Below are 21,765 nucleotides of genomic sequence, written 5' to 3' on the forward strand. Positions count from 1 at the left end.
TTTTAAATATACAAAGACACAAATTCTGAAGGCAGGAACAAAACAATAACAGCAATTAAACCAATATTTATCACGGTCAGTTGAGAAAATAGTCTAACTGAATGTTCTCCTGTACATAAACATGTCATAGCTCATACATACATTAAGATGCTTTTAAAATCTATACAATAAACCCCATATGAGAGATCATTTAATATGTTAAAAATTACTTAGTAGAATAAGAAACAAACTCTAATCGAATCGAATCTTACCAACTTTAGCTGATAATCTTGGTCAAGACTTGAGTAATCATTTATTTCATTTATTACATTATCATCATTAATAAACAGTAACAAGAACTAATACACATGGAGCTAGACATTGTAATGAAAAATACGAAGGTGAGTAATATGTTGTGATACCCATAGAAGGAACCTGGGACCCCTTGACTGTAAAAGAATACCCACAAAGACTTCAGGAAGTGAAGCAAGAAGAATGCGATTGGTGAGATGTGAGGGAGCCAACCACCCTTCAAGTGCTGGCTCAGGCCGCAAGCCATCCATCCATGTAAATTCCCTTTATCAGGGAGCATTTCCCTGACTTCAGAGATCAGGCAAATCCTTCTGTGGGATGTTCCCACAGCATCTTGTTCTTGCCCCTGTGCAACATTGATCAGAATTTCAGTTGCCTAAATTATCTCCTTGGAGCTAGAGGCAATACTGTCTAGTTCTTAAAAAAAAAAAAGACTTATTTTGAAACAACTTCAAACTTACAAAAAAGTTGCAAAAATAATAGAAAACAATGCATGGAACTTCTATATACACACCACTCAGATACCTAAATGTATCAACTATGGGCAGTTTCCCACATTTGTTATAACATTCTATCTATTTATCTATCTATGATCTATCATATCTATCATCTACCTATGTCTGTCCATTCATCCATCACTTCCTCTTTTCTAAATGTTTGAGAGTATGTTGCATATGGCATGCTCCCCTACACTTAACAACCCCATTATGGACAAGGATACTCACTCATGCAATCACCTTTTGTGCTGCTATCAAGTTCAAGAAATTTAACATCAATATAAAGCATAAGTTCATTTTCCAATTTTTCAGTTGTACCAATAATGTCCTTTTGGACATTTTCTCCTCCTTTATTAGATCCATTCTAGTTTCATGTAATACGTTTATTTTTCATTATCTTGTTTTAGTCTCTTTTTTTAATGGTGGCACATTATCACAATGTAAAATTTCCCATCTCAAGTACTCCCAACCATGATCACATTCACAATAACGTACTACCATCGCCACTATCTATTACCAAAACTTTCTATCACTCCAAAATAAGGACATGAAACCCTGACTGCATCATGCATTAACTCCCCATTGACCCTTCCTTGCATGTCTGTGAATTGGCTTATTCCCATTATTTCTTATTATTGGAACCATACACTATTTGTACATTTGTATCTAACTTAATTCACTCAACATGGTATCTTCAAGGTTTTTCTGTGTCGTAGCATGTATCAAAACTTCATTTTTTAAGAACTGAATAATATTCCACACTAAGTACACACCTCACTTTGTTTATCCATTCCTCTGCTGATGGTTATCTGGGTTGCTTCCATCTTTAGCTGTGTGAATAATGCTGCTATGAACATTGATATACGAATATCTATTTGAATCCCTGATTTCAATTCTTTTGCGTATATACCTAGAAGTGGGATTGCCAGGTCATATGATAACTCTCATGTTTAACTTTTGAGGAACTGCCAAAATGTCTTCGACAGTGGATGCACCATTTCACATTCCCAACAATGTACAAGAGTTCCTATTTCTCCATATCCTCACCAATACTTGATAGTTTTCTGATTTTTTTTAATAATGTTTATTTTTTTTTGTTTTTTTTTTTTTTTTTTTTTTTTTTTTTTTTTTTAAAGGAAAGACAGAGAGAAGGAAGGAAGGATAGAAGGAAGGAAGGAAGGAAGAAAGGGAAACATCTTTAAACATTTTCTTGTTTTATTGTATTCTGTTTCTCCGTTTTTGTTACATGGGCTGGGGCCGGGAATCGAACCGAGGTCCTCCGGCATAGCAGGCAAGCACTTTGCCCGCTGAGCCACCGCGGCCCGCCCTCTTATTGTGTTTTTGATTTGCATTTTCCTAGTAGCTAACTATGTTGAACATCTTTTCACATGCTTATTGGTGATTTGTGTATCTTCTTTGGAGAAATACCTGTTTAAATCCTTTGTTCATTTTTAAATTAGGTTATTTCTAAATTTGTCATGGAGTTGTAGAAATTCTTGTATATTTTAGATATTAAACCTTTATTAGGTACATGGTTTCCAAACGTGTTCTCCTACTGTGTAGGTTATCTTTTTTATTTCTTGATGATATTCTTTGATCCATAAAAGTTTTTAATTTTGATTAAATCCAATTTATCTATTTTTTTCTTTTGTTAGTCATGTTTTTTACATAAACTCTAAGAATCCCTTGTCCAGCACGGGTACTATTTCCCCATGTCTCTTCTAAGAGTTTTATAGCTTTAGCTCTTATATTTAGGTTAGTAATCCTTTTTGAGTTAATTTTTGCATACGGTGTGAGACAGGAGTCCACTTTAAATATTTTTCATATGGGTATCCAGTTTTCCTAGCAGCATTTGTGAAAGAAATTATTCTTTCCCCATTGAGTTGACTTGACACCCTTGTCAAAAATCAATTGGTAATAGATGTGTGAATTTATATTTGAACTCACAAGTTGATTCCATTATTTACATGTGACCTTGTACAAGTATCATGCTGTTTTAATTACTATTACTTTGCAAAAGGTTTTGGAATTGGAAGTATGAGTCCTTCCTCCAGCTTTGTTCTTTTTCAAGATGTTTTTGGCTATTTGGAGTCCCTTGTACTTCCAGATGAATCTTATGATTAACTTTTCCATTACTGTAATGAAGGCTGTTGGAATATTGATTGGGGATGCATTAAATCTGTAATCACTTTGGGTAATATTGACAGCTTAAGAATATTAAGTCTTCCAGTGCATGAACAAACACATAGGATATCTTTTCATTTTTAGTTCTTTCATTTCTTTCAGCAACAATTTTTAGTTTTCCATGCATTAATCATTTAAATACTTGGTTAAATTTTTTCATAGTTTTTTTTTTTAGTTGTTGTAAATTGGATTTTCTTGATTTTCTTTTCAGGTTGTTCATTGCTGTTGTATGGAAACACCACTGACTTTGTGTATTGACCTTATACCAGTCACTTTGATGAATTCCTTTATTAGATCTAGTAATTTTCTTGTTGATTCTTTGAGATTCTCCATATGTAGGCTATACAATCAGTGAATTGGGATGGTTTTAGTTTTTCTTTTTCCAATTTGGATGTATTTTATTCATTTTTCTTGCCTAATTGTACTAACTGGACTTCCAGTACACTGTTGAAAGACAGTGGTGACAGTGGGCATCCTTTCTCTTGATCTTAGAGGGTAACCTTTCAGTCTTTCACCAATGAGTATTATGTTTGCTGTGGATTTTTCATATTTGTCATTTATCATATTGCGAAAGTTTCCTTCTGTTCCTAGTTTTCTGAATGTTTTTATCAAGAGAGGTGTTGGATTTTGTCAAATGCCTTTTATGCATCACTTTAGATGCTATGTGTGTTTTCCCCCTTTCATTCTATTAATTCTATTAATTAATGTGGTGTATTACATTGATGTTTTTATGTTGAACTACTCTTACATTCTCAGGATAAATCTCGCTTGATCATAATGTATAATCCTTTTACTGTGCTGTTGGATTTGGTTTAACAGCACTTTGTTGAGAATTTTGCATCTATATTCATAAGAATATTCATCTGCCATTTCCTTTTACTATCTTTATTTGGCTTTAGAATCAGGGTGACACTCGACTCATAAAATTAGTTAGAGAATGTGTCCTCCTCTTCAATTACTTGGAAAAGTTTGGGGATTCATGTGTTAATTCTTGTTTGAGTGTTTGATAAATTTCACCAATGAAGCCACTTGGTCCTGGGCTTTTCTTTGCTGGGAGGTTTTGGATTACTGATTCTCCTACTTTCTAGTTGATTTTCACATCCTAAACATGGTGCCTGGAACAGAGTAGTAGGTGAATAAACTGTTAAGTAAATTTGCAATAAAGTGATTCACCAGCCTGCAGTATCTATTATATAAAAGAAGAAGCTTCCTGCATCTAGATAAAGGCTCAATGCATAATAGGGAGTCAGCAATATTTGAAGCATGAAGTATATAAAAACATTGTAAATTTAGAAAACCTGTTCCTTGTCTATGAGGTAAGAAATAATGAATCATAGCTTAAGTAAAAGCTAAAATACCTTATTTTCCTCACTGCTATCAATATTAGACTTCCTTTTATACATTACTATATTCTACAATGTTCATAGTAGCTTGGAAATTGTATTGCTCCCATGAATTTCCCCTAAGCAATACTTCTTTCTATATACAAGGTAACAATAGAGTGGAGTAATTATATTATTGACTGGCAGAGTACTGTTTCTCTTGCTTCCCACCAGGCCAGCTGGATTCTTGGCATTATTTGTGGATATGTCTGTCTCTTTCATGAAACTCTAAATTCTTTTAGATGTAAGTGTTACCAACTTTAACCACGGCATGCTTTTGTTGTTTTCTACTTGATTTTTCAATTTGATTATTCTAGGATCACCCTATGTTTCCACTGCTGTCTTTGTGTCATTGTCATTGCTTCAGGCTTGTCCTAATTATGACCACTCTAGTTTTCCGAAATGCAGACAAAACCTACTGCAATAACTAATATGGTGTAACCACATGGAATTAAAACACCCTCCTTATGGATAATTGGGACATTTATCCTTTGTAAATGTGATATTGAACTTTACCATACAAACAATAATAATGGCATTGAATGTTAATAGGATTCTCTCATTTGATCCTTACAACCCTATGGGCTAGAGACTCTTTTTATCATCCTTTCACAGATGAAATAAGTAAGGCTTAACAAGGTTGAGCAATTTTCCAAAGGTTATACTGCTAGCAAACCCTTGGACTAATAACCAAAAACAAAGAGACTGGCTTCAAAATTCACTCGTAACCACCAGACTATATTACTAGATATAAGTATCAGTTGCCTCTACCTTTCTGACTTTAATTTGATGTTTACTTTTTGAACAATTATGCTATATAATAAAGATGATAACAGCTAATATTTGTTGAGTATTTACTATGAGGAAAGAGCTGTAACAAGTCCTTTATACTTAACAATTCATTGATTTATCTCTACAACCCAGCTTAATAATTTCCAGTTTACAAGTAAGGAAACTGACATACAGAGAGGTTAAAAAACTCTTCCAATATTATATAGCTAGTAAAAGTTGAAGCTGAAAATAAAAAAGCTTAATATTCATGGGAGCTTTTGTTTTCCAAGTTGGGAAGGAAGAGATAATTTTGCTGTGGGAAATGTGGAGATGAATAAAGTGAAACTCTAAATGATGTCCTGATCCTAGCCTGGTTTTTGTTCTTCTTGAATAGGTAAAATTTCTATATTATAGACTTTCGTATTATTTTGAAGTTCTTCTTAATATCTTTTGCTATATTTTGTGCATTTATTCATGTATTTGATTGTCTTTCTCTCTCATCTAAAATGTTGAATTCCATAAGAATAGCATCTATTTTTGTGACCTTTATATTTCTAATGACAACCTACTACTTGGCACAGAGCCAAATAAATACTTTTTGAATGGATAACTAAAAATATGAGTAGATAAAGCTACAGGCAAGCAAAAGAATGAGAACTTTGGTTATTGTCCCCATTTTCCCTCATAAAAGTACTATATATCAGATTTTGAGTGCATTGCCTTCTCTGCACCCTTTATAGCAATGGAGGAAAGTGTAGAAAAGGGAAAACTCTAGATTCTTTTGGAAGTGAGGAAGGCACAAACCTCCCTTAGGTTATAGTGATAATCTTGATTTCCTAAAAAATTACTTAAATTGATAAAAAGTATGTGTAATAGATATTCTCCTTTCCGCTTACCTTTTAAAAACAACTTTATAAAAATATAATTGCCATACAATCACTTCATGTTAAGGTGCACAATGCGATCAGTCGTAACATATGTATACACCTGTTGGGTTGGAGTTGTCAATGAATCTGCACAAGACAGTGAGTCAAAGTTTAAAAGAGTTATTGAGGGGAGAAAGCCGGTGGAAGAAGGCAGGTGGGAGCCAGCGAGACCTGCCAGTGAAAGGAAAGACAACGGCTGTGGCTCTCTTTCTGAGAGCTGCATCTCCAAAGGAAAAACCACACTGGGAGGGAAGGGTGCTAGCTAGGTGGTGACGCACGGCTCTCCTTTGATGTGCACCTGCATTGGCCGACAAGGGTTATCAGACAGGGACAGGCCTTGACTGCTTGCTTCATTCACCTTCTGGTGGGTAAGGTGCTGGCATGTCTTGCTGCTGCATCTGGTTCTGCAAAAGAAGCTGAGGGGCCCCTGGGTCAAAAGTCTCTTTTACCTATAAAGTTATCTTTCTGAGACCTGACACACTCCTGAAACCATCCCCACAATCTAGATACTGAATATAACCAGTGCCTTCAGAAATTTCATGGCCCTTTGTGATCTAGTCTCATATCACTGCCCCTTCCATTCCCAGGCCATCACTTCTTTTTTCCTCTCAATATAGATTGCTTTGCATATTCTAGAGTTTTCTATAGATGGAATCATACAGTGTGTATTCTTTCCTTGTCTGGCTTCGTTCACTCAACATAATTGTTTTGAGATTCAGCTGTTTTGTCTTATCAATAGTCATTTGAATTGTTTCTAGTTTGGGTTACTACAAATAAAGCTGCTGAGGTCATTCATGTAAAATTCTTTCTATGGAAATATGCTTTCAGTTCTGGGTAAATACCTAGGAGTGGAATGTCTCAGTCATAAGGTAACTGTATATTTGACAATTTCAAGAAACAAATTGTTTTCCAAAGTGGTTGTACCATTTTTTAAATATTTTTTTTTAATTTTGTAATATTACACTTTAAAAAGAGTTTTTTCCAAGGTTTAATGTGTCCAACTTCTAAAGTTACTTAGTCTGTCAGTCCCCAAAGAAAGATAAAAATGTTTTTTTATTAACCCTATAATTAAGCTTTCAAATTCTCAAACAAAGGTTTGATGGAGCATATTCAAATTACTGAGGATTAGGTGTTTTAATCTCTTTGAATTGTCCAATCACCACAATTATCCATTTCATTTTGCAAGTTTAGGCACCCCCCCAATATTAAATTATAAAGAGACACTCTGTGGGTGGATTTTGGCTGGAGTCAGACAAATATATCATGTTACAGTTGAATTATTTAATTTTTTAAATTACCAATACATGAGGGTTATCAGATGAAGTTAACTGTAGAATGTTGAGTCAAACTGAGTAAGTATTTTAAAAAAACCAAAGTTGTGGATTATATTTAATGCCTGCCAGTCTAGATGTTTCATCTTTACGGTCAGTGGGTAGAGAACATATCCCCAGAACTTCAAAGCAAATCCCTAAGAAACACATGTAATGATACTAACTATACTGAAGTTAGAGAAGGCTCCAGTCAGACCCCACCAGGGGCCCCAACCTGGAATCCACTGAGAGAAAATACGAAATTAAGGAACTCTGAAGGAAACTGGACTACACCGCTGATGATTCATCTCACTTGCAAAATAGGTTTCCTGGGGTCTTGGCAAGGGTTCGGTTCAGGTTGTTGGTCTTCATTTTTTTCACTTCCAGAAGGTGAACAATGGTAATAATTAATGTCAAAAGACGTTGAATCTTCAAAGGAAAGAAGCTACACTTCAGAGAATGTCTCCCTACCAAAGCAAAGAAAAATTCCAAAAGATATGCCAAGATCTTGGTACGCGTTTTTACGACCTATGAAGGAAACCGTTGAGGGCAAAACAAATGAAATAATGTCTTTTGACTAAGGTGAATGAAGACCATTCCTGGAAAGAGTAGGCAGCAAAATTCCCAGCAACACATATGCGTTGACCACTATTTAATGAAAAGGAACTGAAGCTTGTTGACTGTAGACATGTGACACAGACTGTGTTTAAATTTAGTTCTGTTTTATCCCCTTTGGCTAGAGCAGATGCATACAATGACATTACCGGATAATGCAATTAAGCAAGAAACTAATGATGAAGAAGAAAAGAAAAAACTGGGCAAGATGAATGAGACTTCTCTGTATATAAATGATTCTGGAAGATAACATCAATAGCATCAATATTTTTAGCAAAAGTCATTTTATATTTTCAAAGCATTACAGTTAATGACTTAGCTTTTCAAGCACACCAAAATGTAAGAAAGAGAAATACAATACGAGCCCTTAATTAAAATATACATAAAATAAAGACCTTTGAAGAGAAACATCAATAGCTGATAAGAGATGAATATTGAAGAAATAGAAAGTAACCATTAAGCTGATGGTTACAATACAATGAAGCAAAATGAGTAGGATGGTGTAGCTAGAAATGACAACAAAATACCTTTGAAGACAAAAAACTATTTTCTAAGATATAATCTTTGTTAAAAGTGAAAAGAGAGTAATATCTCACATAGGATACATTATACATAACCATATGTTTATATGTGTGTGTTTATATGAGTATATCTATATATACAGCCTATGTAATTCCTCCCTGGTCTACCACACCATTTGCCAAAATCCACAGTGAGCAGCAAAATAATGTTGCAACTAAGGATATTAATGACATTTTCACCCTTTACTTACTTCTCCTTATATCCTAATATCATTTTTGTTTTCCCTCTGCTCTTTGGCCTGAAAAAAGCTTTGGATTTCTGAACTTTATTTTACCTTTTTTGTTTGTTTCCTGAGGGTGTTCAACCTATTTGGGGTCATTGTCCTTTGCAGGAAGTGCGTGTGTATTTGTAGTGGGACCCTGAGGACAGCCTGGGTGTCAGCAGAGAGAGGAGGAGAGAAGGAAACCAATATTTTAGATGCTCCTGGTATGCCAGACTCTATGACACACTGGTCATAATTACTCAAATATCTGCTATAAAATTCTACTTAAAATGCTTGAACTTGCAGAAAATTTCATTGGAACTCAACTCTCTATTGCATTGGTAAAATAGAATGGGCCTAAATGTAGAGTCAGCACTCAAATACTCAGGAGTATTTTTCCTTTGTATATTACTCTTCCTACAGGCCTCACATTTTGTACCAAAAATAGCCTATTGTTAGGAACGAAGCAATTTTGTTTGCTCTGATTTTTATTTTATTTATGCCACACTTCCCCCTTCAAAAAAAGTATTTCGGAAGTCAAAAGGAGAGACTTTTTCATTTCACATGGGCTTTAACATACCGTGAGAAGAGGTTTGCAATTCAAAATCAGTTCAGTAGTAAGGGTTTGGATGGTATATGTTATAATGTGTCTCAGAAAATGACCGTTGCAAAGGCCAAGATCAGCTTCACCTATCTCATCAGGCTACCTCCCTTTGCCTTAACTCACCTACAGCAAACTCTTGATAAAATGAAGGTGGCCGCATATTTGATTATGTCAGAGGGAAAGCTCTGATTTCCATTCCAGATGGTTCCAGATCTCTTGCTATTCTCTCTGTTGCTAAACTGCCTGATTTATGCAAGTCTCTCTCATGCTATGCCTTCCTGACTCTATAGTTTAACCTTCATTTTTAAGCAAAATATCCTGTGACACTGCTTTCCAGAATCTGTGTTATCTGACATTATCTTTTGGTCTTGAGTTAACACAAAATAGTAAAATTTGCCTCTGATGGGGTTAATAACTAAAAATTAAATATTCTCCTACAGGTTATACATGTATTAGTCACCCTGAGAAAGAGAAACTAATTTAAGAACTTCCCACATATTGAGAACAGTTCATAGAAATTTGCCAGCTGCTTCTTTATCTGAGATAGAATCTCCTGGTTCAGTACAACGCTGAATGCCAATGAAAGCATTGCACACCTCGAGGGCGTTAATGCGAAGAACAAGGGGGATAACTGATGGGAAGGTCAAAATAAACTTATCAAGAGAAAAGTAGTGTCCAATAAATTCTACAGCATTATCTTCTACAGCAACCAACCAACTTCCTGAAAATGACTCTACAAATATGGTTAATGATCACTGGGTTCTTCTCCAACTCTCTCTCAAATTTCTCTGCTGTCAACTCCTGAGTATCAGCAAAGTTTCTTTGGAAACAAAATGCATTCTCCATTTCTGCTGTGACAATTCATCAGGTATATCCAAAAGGAGACTCGTATCAGTGCCCATTGGAAAGGCAAGGCTGGAGGGATGGGCAATGTTCTATTTCTAACTGGATTAGGATGAGTTCATATTCTTGTAAAGAGTTTTCAGTGGTCATGGAATGCACTGGCTTTATTAAAACATATTGACTGTATCTACATTCAGTCTTGAAATCATTGCAAATTTATAGGTTGCGTGACAGTTGTATTTATTTTCTTTTATGAAGCCCTCCACATCAACATAAGGTCTTTGGAAAATAACCACATATACTTAAGCAATCAGCTCTTTGTTAAGACATCTGAGGACAGTGGGTGGGCCTTTTTTTTTTCAGGTGAGAAAAAACAGGCTGAGAAGTGAACACCTCAGATTGCTTCTGTTTGTTTGAGGCACTTATCCCTAGGGCTGTGTTCTCTTGGCTGGGTGTACCTGTTGATCATGCTGCTTAGCTGTAATTATTCCAGACAGCTTTTTGGCTCATAGTGTTGTTTCATAGGCTTCATAAATCATACAAATTATTACCGCAATAGAAAACTATAATTACCCACAAACCCTGACATGCCAAAATGTGTATTAATTAGATAAGGTAATAAATACTTTACTGCACATAGCTATAATTATCACCTCAAAAGTGACATATATACATATACTATCTTGATATTCTGCAGCAAATGATTCCATATGATGTTCAGTTTATAACAGAATTGTTATCTAATTAATTAGCTAATGCTTTTTTTGCAAGACATTTCAAATATGAAGAATGATGCAGAATTGTTTAATTTCAAGCTTAATGTTATGATCAAATAAAATCAAAACTATCATCTGCAGTAGGTTTTCCTACAGTGATATTATTTAAATGTGTAGGTTTCTTTGTTTTGAGTTTGCTTTTAGACAGGAACTCCATGATGATTATATCTAAATGTTGCTCATTCCATTTCTACAATGGTGTAATATAGTTTCTTCATTATTTTTAAAATAAGGGCAACTTCTTTCTGGTAGAAATAAGTTTAATATTTCTAGATATATACTTTGTATGCACCAATATCACCTGAAATTTCAATGTGGAAAGAAATTCCAGGAGTAGATTTGGAAATACGTATCTGATTGATGTGTTCTCATATAAATAGCCAGTACATAATATATTGTTCTTACATATATGAATTGATATACAACTTCAGATCTATAAGAAATGATAAGGTTAAAGTAGTAAAACTCTGTGCCAGTCTCTATTATATATTAATTTATTCAGCTCAATCCATTTTTAATCTCAGTCTTTTTAATATATGCAAGAAAAAATGGATCTTGTTCTTACGTTATAAAGATTGTGTATAGTAATATATCTCTTAGTATCTCAACTGATGAAACTGACAAATTACATCCAAATAAAGATTTCCAACTAAAGAATGAGGAATGACATTAAATGTTATGGAGGTGAGAGATAAATCAACACAAGTATTGCTTAAGTTTGTTCCAAAATCCATTGACACAAACGGCTTTCAATAAGGAGAAGTATTCTCAAGGATATTTAATATGGATAAATGAAACACAAGCTATCATACATTTTCCTGTTTAGATGATTATCTTCATGAATCATTTAAAAATGAATTCAAAGACAATTGACTCACCTGTCCTCATTTTACTATTATTGGGAAAGTGTCAGGGAGTGACATGTGAAAGTGAAATCAGGTAGAAGGTAAAACATTGGCTACCCCATTGTATAATTTTCTCAAAAGTAATTTTAAAAGACACTCTCAGGGAGACAGTTGAAATAGCACCCATGTGCAACAATTTTTCTCTACCTAGTCTGGTTCTCAATGTCTAGCATTGTGCCTGACACCATATATTAAGTTCCAGTAATTAGGTTTTGATTAAATGAATATGATGAAATGATATTTATCCAGGGGGTGGGATGGAAAAAATTGGGTGACATTGTGCTTTATTCAGTTAATGGTATCATTTTAACATGACGACTTTGGGGAAATGTATATAATTCAAAGATGCTGCTAATTCAGAATGGGAAGTAATACTAGAAAGTATCATATATGGAAAAAATGAGGGAGGAACCAGTTGAGGATTTTCCTCTAAATGCTCAAAATTTAGTACATGCCCGAGAGATTAATTTATTTGAAAGCTCTTGAGTTAATCACAGAGAAGGGAGAAGGCTCACGACAAAAGAATAAAAATGTTGTCAGTGTTACAGCAGAATATGTTAGTATCAAAGTACTCTATAGTTGGTTATCCATTTTACAAGAGGCCAGGATACAAAAGCATGAGCTGATTTTAGGAGAAAGCCTTTCTTCTCAGCATATGCTGGTTAAAACATGGAGGTGTAAACCAGAAGAAATACATCAAGAAAAATGTGTTGGCAATTTCAACTTCTATATCTGGCAGTAGGTCTGGTCAGGTTATTGACACCAATTCTCTTTCTGAAAACATGAAAGATGCCGATAAATATATACTTCTTACATTTTCTGAAAAGCATCAGAAAGCCACCAGAACAGCAACAAGTCATCAATCAGTACCCCAGACAGGTATGTGGGGCACATAAAGTGTACCCCCACCCCAATATCCAAAATTTAATAGAAGGTATCCCTAATGTTAAGCTGGGGCTTAAATGAGCTGGGTCTTCAGGAAAAAATATGTGAGCCAGAAGTAAAACTATCTCCACACACCTAGAGAGTCACGAGTTTTCTTGGAGCTGGAGAGAACAGGAGGAAATGGGAGGAAATAAGGCATGCAGATTTTAAACAAAATGAACTCATCCTTTGGTATCACACATGCTGAAGTTAATGAATTACAACTCACGTCTGGAAATCTCAAGTAGTGCCTGAAATTCGGACTTTCCAAACTCCGTTTACCCTCACAGAAAAATAATGTACTCAATCAGTCAATTGACATTCCCGTGGAATGTCCTCTATGTGTGAAGTCACCTAGGACACAAAAAGGAGAGGTTTATGTCGTCCTATTCTCAAGGTGATCTCTCATTTTCCAACATTTAAGCCCAATTTTTCTAGAGCATGAAAAAACTCCAAAGAATTTACAGATTGAAAAAATTTAGATTTTCTTCCCTTTCCACTGAGAGATATTACAATCTTCTAGCTTAATGGCCAAACTTATTAAACATTAGGCATCGCCTGGGTTTTCAAGGCCTAATCTCACTAGAGTCATTGAATCTGCCCACTAGGCATATATAGGGGTGACGGGAAATTCAGATTTAGTACTAAAATGTACAGTACTCAAATGAGCCAACAAATGCATCTGTTTCAGGAAGTAGTTTATGTGCTGACCAGAAATTGGCCTTATTATTGCATCAAGAACTTTGTTATATGCTTAATAGAGGACTCAAGAAACTGTAATGGACAGAATTTAGAAATCTGAAGATCAAAGATTTCATTCTAAAAGAATCTTAAATTTCATCATTAAACACGCATTAGTTGAAAAGCAGCTAATCTGTGTCAGACACAACACTAGACATACTAGTAATTATCACAGAAGACAAGAGAAAGTAATTTTTCACAAATGCAATTGCCTACCCAAAATAAGTTTGTGTAATGAACATGTATTTCAATTGTTGGAATTGTTTATTATTAAATGAATCCATTATTCATTGTGCATCTAATTTTGCTCACTGCTATATCCTCCACACCTATAATTGTGTTTGCACATAGATCTAGATCTAAATGATTATCTAGTTTGTAATGTCATAACTGGCAATTGCTGAAATGATTCATTATGTCTGCTTGCTTAGTTTATCTAAATACTTTTATTTGGGTTTAAAGAAAAACACAAGAGATGATAAAAATAAAAAAACAAGAGAGACACAAGTTGTCATTCAGTTTTATGTGAACAGAAAGGTTTATAGTGAGGATCTACTGGATGCAATTTCAGTAAGCAAGGATTTTGTGGAGAGATTAGATCAGTTACAAATTGCTAAATCTGATGGCTTAGATAAAAATTTTACCAGAGGCGTTAAAAGAAGTAGAACATGTTTTGGGGAGAAGCAATTGCCTTCTGGAGAATGCACATAGTATATATTTTTCAAAGCAAATTAAACGGGGAGAGATTGTGTACTAGACTCCCAGTTAGAATGACATCATTGCATTTTTAGCTTGAATGGGCAAATCACCTTTATTCTATAGCTAGGTTTATTTCTTCATGATCATTTTCCCCTCATACCTCAGTGTGGTATTCAGCAAAATACAAAATACACCTGCTTAAAACATTGACTTGAGGAAAACAAAGCATGTATTATTTCTAGGAGTGTCTATACAAGGTACTTTATAAGTGGAAGAGTGATGAACACACATATAAGCATGTATACACAGATACATAAATAGATATTGTTATCTTATCCTTTCTTCTTTTGTAAGCACCTATTGCATTGTAAAATCACTAATATACAAAAGATTTAGCATGTAAAAGCCCTAATACTTTTGTTTGATTATGTCTTTCTTTTCAGTCTCTTCTGTCCATGGCTTAGAAATAAACTTTAGGCGGTTTCCCACCCCACCCTTTAAATAGAGCGTGAATAACAAGAATAAATTTTTTTTTAGGCTTCTCTGAACACTTCAAGCATTCAACTGCACTGTTTGGTTCAAGAATTTTTTGAAACATCAAAAATGATCACATTCGGAAAAACAATCGCTCTTTGATTTTTATTGATTGTGTTTATGTGTGTGTATTTGTATGAGCATGTTGCCTGATGAATAGGAAGGCAGGAAGGACATTGCTGTAAAAATCCAAAATCCATCTGTTTCTGAGTGAGAACAATGTTGCAAGACATTGCAAAATAAAATGTATTTCAAAGTGGGTAATTGTTCTCAACTCATAAGAATGCTTGAATCTTCTTGAAAGTATGCAAAACTTTATATCATCCTCCTGAACATCAACTTTGACAGTTTAAATGCATTTATTGGGATGAAAACTGCCATTAACCTTTACTCATAGAAACCATTTAAAAACTACATTGTCATATGAAATGCTTTGAAATTTTTCATCTAGCTAACTAAAGGACCAAATGGTTCTTTCTATCATTAAAAAAAATAACTAACTGAGGTTATCAGGGAATTTTGACAGTGATTATAAGTTTTAAAGTATATTAAACGCTTTAAATTTCCTAAGGAGAGGCTCTTGCCTAGTCTATATTTGTATCATTTTTTTGGCTGAAGTCTTTGGGCCGAGAGCCTAGAGTTTTCTTGTGCATCTCTAATTTTACGATACATAACCTACAAAGAAACTTCCACACACTCAACACAAGCCATCTATATGCCTTTGACTAAAATTAATAGAACTACTGAAAGATCTTAAATAAAAATAAATAAATAGGATGTGAATTACATCCTTGAAAAAACACTAAAGAAATTTTGCTGAGCCCTCCCCCCACAACTCTTCTGAGTTAAGGAAGCAAGAGGTCAAATGACACATTCACCCACATATCTCAGCACAATGTTAGTTGTTACTTGCGGTCCCTATACCGATAGTAACAATAAAAAATTCAACTGCACTTTTTCAAGGATGTTTTTCTCTTTCTTTAAAGTCGTTAAGAGTTAAAGCTAGAAAAATAGGAAACTTTAAGACTCCAGTGTCAGCTTCATTTTGTTTGAATTGCCTAATCCACATTTGTGAAAAATCACCTCATAGACTAAGATACCGTGTTTTACTTATTTTTGTTTTCTGTAGAATTTAATTGGAAACAGAGGGACTTGATCATTTATTCATCAGCTCTTTCTGCAGACTGTTGGTATTAGCTATGACAAAATAAAAAATAGGTAGAATTTGTTCATTATGTGTTAATGCTGATAAAATGCTCAGCCAAAGACTCATGGACTCACAACATGCCTGCTTCTTACTAGAAGTGGCTTAATACCCTAGAGATGCCAAAATAATTCTTTAAGGGAAGGGGTTCATAGCAGTCTTCCAAGTAGAAATCTAAGTGTTTATAATACTGTCCTTTCCAATTTCTTTCGACAAATAAAGCTTTCTTATTTCTGCCACACTAAAACTATTGGCTGCAACAAATAAACATGAGAAACTGGGACCTAGATAACCAAGGGAAGGTTGGGACAAAAAAAGTTCATTGAGATGGAGTGTGTCTAGATTTATGGAGAAATGATCAGGTATGAAGCCAAGGTGGATTCAAGAAACACAGGGAAATGCAAGCAAATAGATATATAATCAGGCTATTCAATTGCTTAATACAAATGAGCTGATACAGCATATAAAACAATTTCTTTGTCTAAACCATGAATCTTCTTATATACCTCCTGTTGATAGAATCACCAATTGCAATCAGTGTCCTGCATTGGGGCACAGATATTTCTAAAATAGAAATATTAGGAGGATTAATCATGCTTAAGTAAGCAATGTGGGTCTATACCTAACTGTAGAAAATGACAGTCTCTTGCTTTTCTTGTGTATGATACAAAGGAAGATAAGAGACACAACTGATGTCACAAATCCAATCTGTGGGATTAAGAACTGTTACTCTTTTCAAGAGACTTTGCAAGCTGACTACTTCTCCAGTTGAATTTGAAGGGCAATCCAGAATAGCTCTGAGTGTTTGGACCTAAGTGCTGTGGGTCTGCTCTAGAAAAACAGCTGAGAAAATCCCTATGTACAGGTCCTATTTCAGCAACCTGAATTTGTGGTGTACCCTCTTCGGATAGTACATTGAGTCTGAGCTGAATTAGTACCACTGTAAAGTCACTTTTACTGAATCTCTCTGAATGCCCTTTTCATTTTAGTTGCAAATAGGAAAAGCCGGACCTTTGCAAAATCAGCAGGAGAGTTTCCCACCTAAGGGTGAGGCAAATTGAAATGCAGATTGTGAAATAGATGCCTTGAGCAGCAATCAAACGTTTTTTGAAGAGGAAGTGTGAAAAGAAGACTTCAGGCTGGAGAACGATTTCTTTTTGTTGGAATCTCCTGGCAAAACTGTTAAGATGCTTCAGAATCAGGCCACAGGGGTTGGCAGTGGTGCTGGATATAGAATGAGATTTGGGGAGAAAATGTCTTTAGAAACAGGGAAAATACATATATATATAGTTGTAATTAGGATTCATAATATGATCTGAATTAAAAATTGCCTGAAATAAAAAAGCTCAGAGATCTATCATAATATTGATCTCTTCTTTTTACTCACAGCATCCTTGTGAAGGGAAAGAAGGCCCAATATAATTATGCCATTTTAAAAGAAGGGAAATTAAGACCCAGGGTGATTTAGTCCTTTACTCACACTTACATGATGAATCAAGGGCTAGCCAGTGCTAGGTAGAGCATATTTGGTGCTGTGGCTATGTAGGAAAGATCTCAGAGGTGAAGAGAAAGGATTAAAATGATGTGTCCTTTCCCCAATCTCTGTGGCTACAATCTATTCACTTAATTTAAGTATGATTTCTTTCTATTTTCCTACGGGTAGCCATGCTTCCCACTTTAAAATGACTCTTTGAAATTCTCAGAGTCGATCAATAATTAAAAAGAGATGATGGAGTTAGAAAATCATTGTTGGATGCTCAAACCAGGGTGAAAGTTTGGTGAGAAAGAAGATATACACACAGTGTTTAAGAATCTCCTCAAAAATTACTTATTAAGGGCAATATGACAGTGGCTCAGTGGTAGAATTCTCGCCTGCCATGCCGGAGACCTGGGGTTTGATTCCCGGTGACTGCCTATGCAAAAAACAATTGAAAAAAAAAACTTATTAATAACAAAATGGAAAGTAGACTATATATTTGAGGAATCTAGTGAATACCACCTTAATCAAGTGAACGAAGTTAACTGGTCAGTAATGGAACAAACAGATATCATGTGCTTCCTCATATGAGGTTCTGAGAAGAACATCATATAACATTTGTGGTAGACCTGCCCCCACCGCAAAAAAAAATGCATAATCTGAATCTAATCATGAGCAAATACAAGATAAACCCAAATTAAAAAACCTTACATAAAATAACCTTGACTCAAAATGTCAAGGTCAGGAAAGACAAAGAAAGGCTAAAACTGTTCTAGATTAAATAAGACTACAGATGCATGAAATTAAATATTTGGATTGGATTCTCTAAAGGGACAATCAAAGAATTTGAATATAGACTGTGGACTAGATAATATATTGTATTACTGTAAAATTTCCTGAGTTAATAACGAATTTTGGTTATCATAGGAAATGTTCTTGTTTTTAGGAAATACACACTGCAATATTTAGTAGCAAAGGGACATAACACACCTTCATCTTACTTGTAAATGATTCATATAAAAAGAGAGAGAGAGAGGGTGCTAAAGCAAGTGGAACAAGATGTAAGTAATTAGTGAATATTAGTAAAGGGTATTGTTCTAGTTTGCTAGCTGCCAGAATGCAACACACCAGAGACGGATTGGCTTTTAATAAAAGGGGATTTATTTCGTTAGTTCTTCAGAGGAAAGGCAGCTAACTTTCATCTGAGTTTCTTTCTTACATGGGAAGGTACAAGGTGATCTCTGCTGGCCTTCTCTCCAGGCTTCTGGGTTCCAATAACTTTCCCCGGGGTGATTTCTTTCTGCATCTCCAAAGGCCTGGGCTGAGTTGCTTGTGCTGAGATGAGATATGATGAGCTGCTTGGACTATGCTACGTTGCGCTCTCTCATTTAAGCACCAGCCAATTAAGTCAAACATCATTCTTTACAGCAGGTACGCCTCCTAGCCGACTGCAGATGTAATCAGCAACAGATGAGGTTCACATACCATTGGCTCATGCCCATAGCAATGGAACTAGGTGCCTTCACCTGGCCAAATTGACAACTGAATCTAACTACCACAGGTATATGAATGTTTGTTTTGCTATTGTGCTAGTGCTGCAACTTTTTCAAAGTTTGAAACTCTATCAAAATAAAAAATTATAAACTAAAAAAGTTATGAGATTATGACACAGAAAGTTACAAACTAAAAAAGTTATGAGAGTATGACATAAAATGTTACAATGTAAAAAGTTTACGAGATTATGACAAGACACAATATTTTACTTTAGTATAAATACTACTCCAAAGTAACTATTCCAATTTAACTATCATCAAAGGAAGAAATGGGGATCTGTTTTTTCAATTTTGGGGGCTTTTGTACAACATTTTATAAGTAACTAAGAAAAGTATAAAAAGGAATTATTGATTATCCTTCACAAAGTAATTCTACCTAATTTTTAAAATTAATAAGGATCACATTAAGATATTAGTGCATTTGAAAAATTGAAGTCAAGAAAACAAAGGAAATAAAGTAATTGTTCAAATACTTAATACACTTGAATAAGTCAGTTAAATCTTTCCATACATCAAAAAGAAAGTTACAAACAGAATATTCAAATCTACTTTTATTCCATACCTCTATGCAATTTGCATCTTTTCCAGTACTTCTCTGTTACTGTCTTTATATATCACTTAGTCATTTTAAACCAACTCCAGATGCTTCTTAAACTTACCAAAGTACTCTGTTAACCCTTGAAAACATACTCATTAATATATATGAGTAGCATTTTCCTAGATGTTTATGATCAACCAGAAATCAGAGGAAGATTTCTTACACTGGAGAGCCTAACAAAAAGTTACCAAGTCCCTTTTATGTGCCAGGACCATTCTAGGTTCTGGGAATATACTGGTGAGCTGTCTTGGAACTCTGAACGTGTCCACTGTTTTCCAAAGGATATCCTTAATTTAGAGTTCTCCATTTGAACTAAAACAATGTAGGGCAGAAATCAGGACCCTTTGTCTTAAGGCCGAAACCCTCATCTCACAGTTCCAGAGTAGAACCAATTGGCTGAATCATACAGCACATGTATGGTTTACCACTGGTTCATCTCTTGTCTAGCAGCAGTTCGTGTTTTACATTTTCTCCCCCTCTCTAAGAATTAGTTTAATAAAGTCTGTCAGTGCTGCTTCCACGTGGTTCTTACCGTGTCCTCTATCCTGAAGACAGGTTGTATGCAAGCTAAATAAAGGACTCTATTACTTTACAAGACCACCTCCTCCACCAACCCAACCCTCTCTATGTAATCTGAAGTAATTTAGAACAATGATAATTTCTGCAAAATTCAAAAAAGAATCAGAAGATAAATCATTCATTATCACATTAAGAAAAAAAGACAGGATAAGCAAAGTGTTACCTGACAATGTAACACTCTGGATTGGCCTTTATTCAAAAGCTACAATTTTGAAACTATTTCATAGGATCAATGAGAATTTGGACTTATGCTGGGATGATGTAAAATTTTAATTAATTAATGACGTGTTAAATACATGAACCTAACATTATTTTAACATTACTTATAGAACATCAAATGTTCTATAAACATTTGAACTGATTTCCGCGCGTGTGTGTGCATGTGTGTCATGGCTTACACAATGTCGGTACAGTAGGAAAATGCTTTTAGTATAATCTGAGAAGTTATGTGATTTCTCATAAAAGGATTCGATGACAATGCTTGTACATATAGTCAATTTAAGTAAAGTGCTGTTCTGGCAATACTGGCAATATTTACAAATGCTTCTGTCAAGAGTCATAATAATTACTGCAATGAGATGCATAGTAATAACGATTATTACTCAATAAATATTTGTGGAGTGTCTCATATGTACTATGGACTTTCCTAAACGCTGGGAATAGTACAAAACCTACATGGTTTGCCACTCTAATGACACTTAGAATTCAGTGAAATCATTACCTTTTTTTTGACAATATTTTAGTGTTTAATATGTGCAAAGTTCTATTCCAAATCTTTATCAAATTTAAAATTTTAATCTTCTTAATCATTCTAGGAGGTCTGAGGTACATACTATCTCCATTTTACAGCTACACAAACTGAGATCTGGGAGATTGAGTAACTTCCCCAAGATCACATAACTAGAAAGGAACAGAATTAGAATTTGGACCAGGCATTCCAGGTCCAAAGCACTTGCCCTAACCACTACGGAATGCCGACTGCTATCACCACCACAATCACTGTGGTCATCAAACTCTTCATCATCGTCATCATAATTCACATTTATGAAATGCCAGGTGCCAAACATTGTACCTTATCTAACTGACCCTTATAAAAACCAGAGGCAAATTTACAAATGTGGACACCGCAGCACAGAAACTTTCAGCATCCAAATCACACAGTTTGTGAATGGTGGGATGGGGCTGGAAACCGTAGTCAGATTTCTCTGGGCCCGCTGGACTTCAACACCATAAACAAAGGAAAAGGGAATAGCTGTAGAATGAATGAGGCATGTGACATAGTAGGATATAGTGATGCTCAATACATAGTTGCTTAATGACTGTAGGAAAATCAGAATTCTAATAGGCATCCTTGATCAGGCAGACTCACACATTAACTTCATTCTTCTCTTTTTGATGACCTATGCCACATATTTGAGCGTCCTTTGTAGCATCTCATTCTCTTTTGTTCATCTATGTTCAGAATGCTTTCAAGTTAGTGGTTGACTTACACATCTTTTTGTCTCTGGAATGCCTATCATGACATCACAACTGATGCAGAATTTTATCTATATTAGGACAGATACTTG

The 21,765-nt window shown here is 34.9% G+C and overlaps 1 long non-coding RNA gene across 1 annotated transcript in view; it reads right to left on the reverse strand.

The window, feature by feature from the left end:
- Positions 1 to 21,735, reverse strand: part of LOC143689667 (uncharacterized) — a 74,084-nt gene extending 52,349 nt beyond the window's left edge. The window contains exons 1-2 of the long non-coding RNA XR_013178873.1: positions 21,567 to 21,735; positions 13,042 to 13,166 (exon numbers count right to left, since the gene is read on the reverse strand). This is a non-coding gene — a long non-coding RNA (uncharacterized LOC143689667). The remainder of the gene's footprint in view (positions 1 to 13,041; positions 13,167 to 21,566) is intronic.
- Between the last annotated feature and the right edge of the window lie 30 nt (positions 21,736 to 21,765).

This window comes from Tamandua tetradactyla, chromosome 7 (genome assembly GCF_023851605.1).
Source record: "Tamandua tetradactyla isolate mTamTet1 chromosome 7, mTamTet1.pri, whole genome shotgun sequence".
In the NCBI taxonomy this organism is placed as follows: domain Eukaryota; kingdom Metazoa; phylum Chordata; class Mammalia; order Pilosa; family Myrmecophagidae; genus Tamandua; species Tamandua tetradactyla.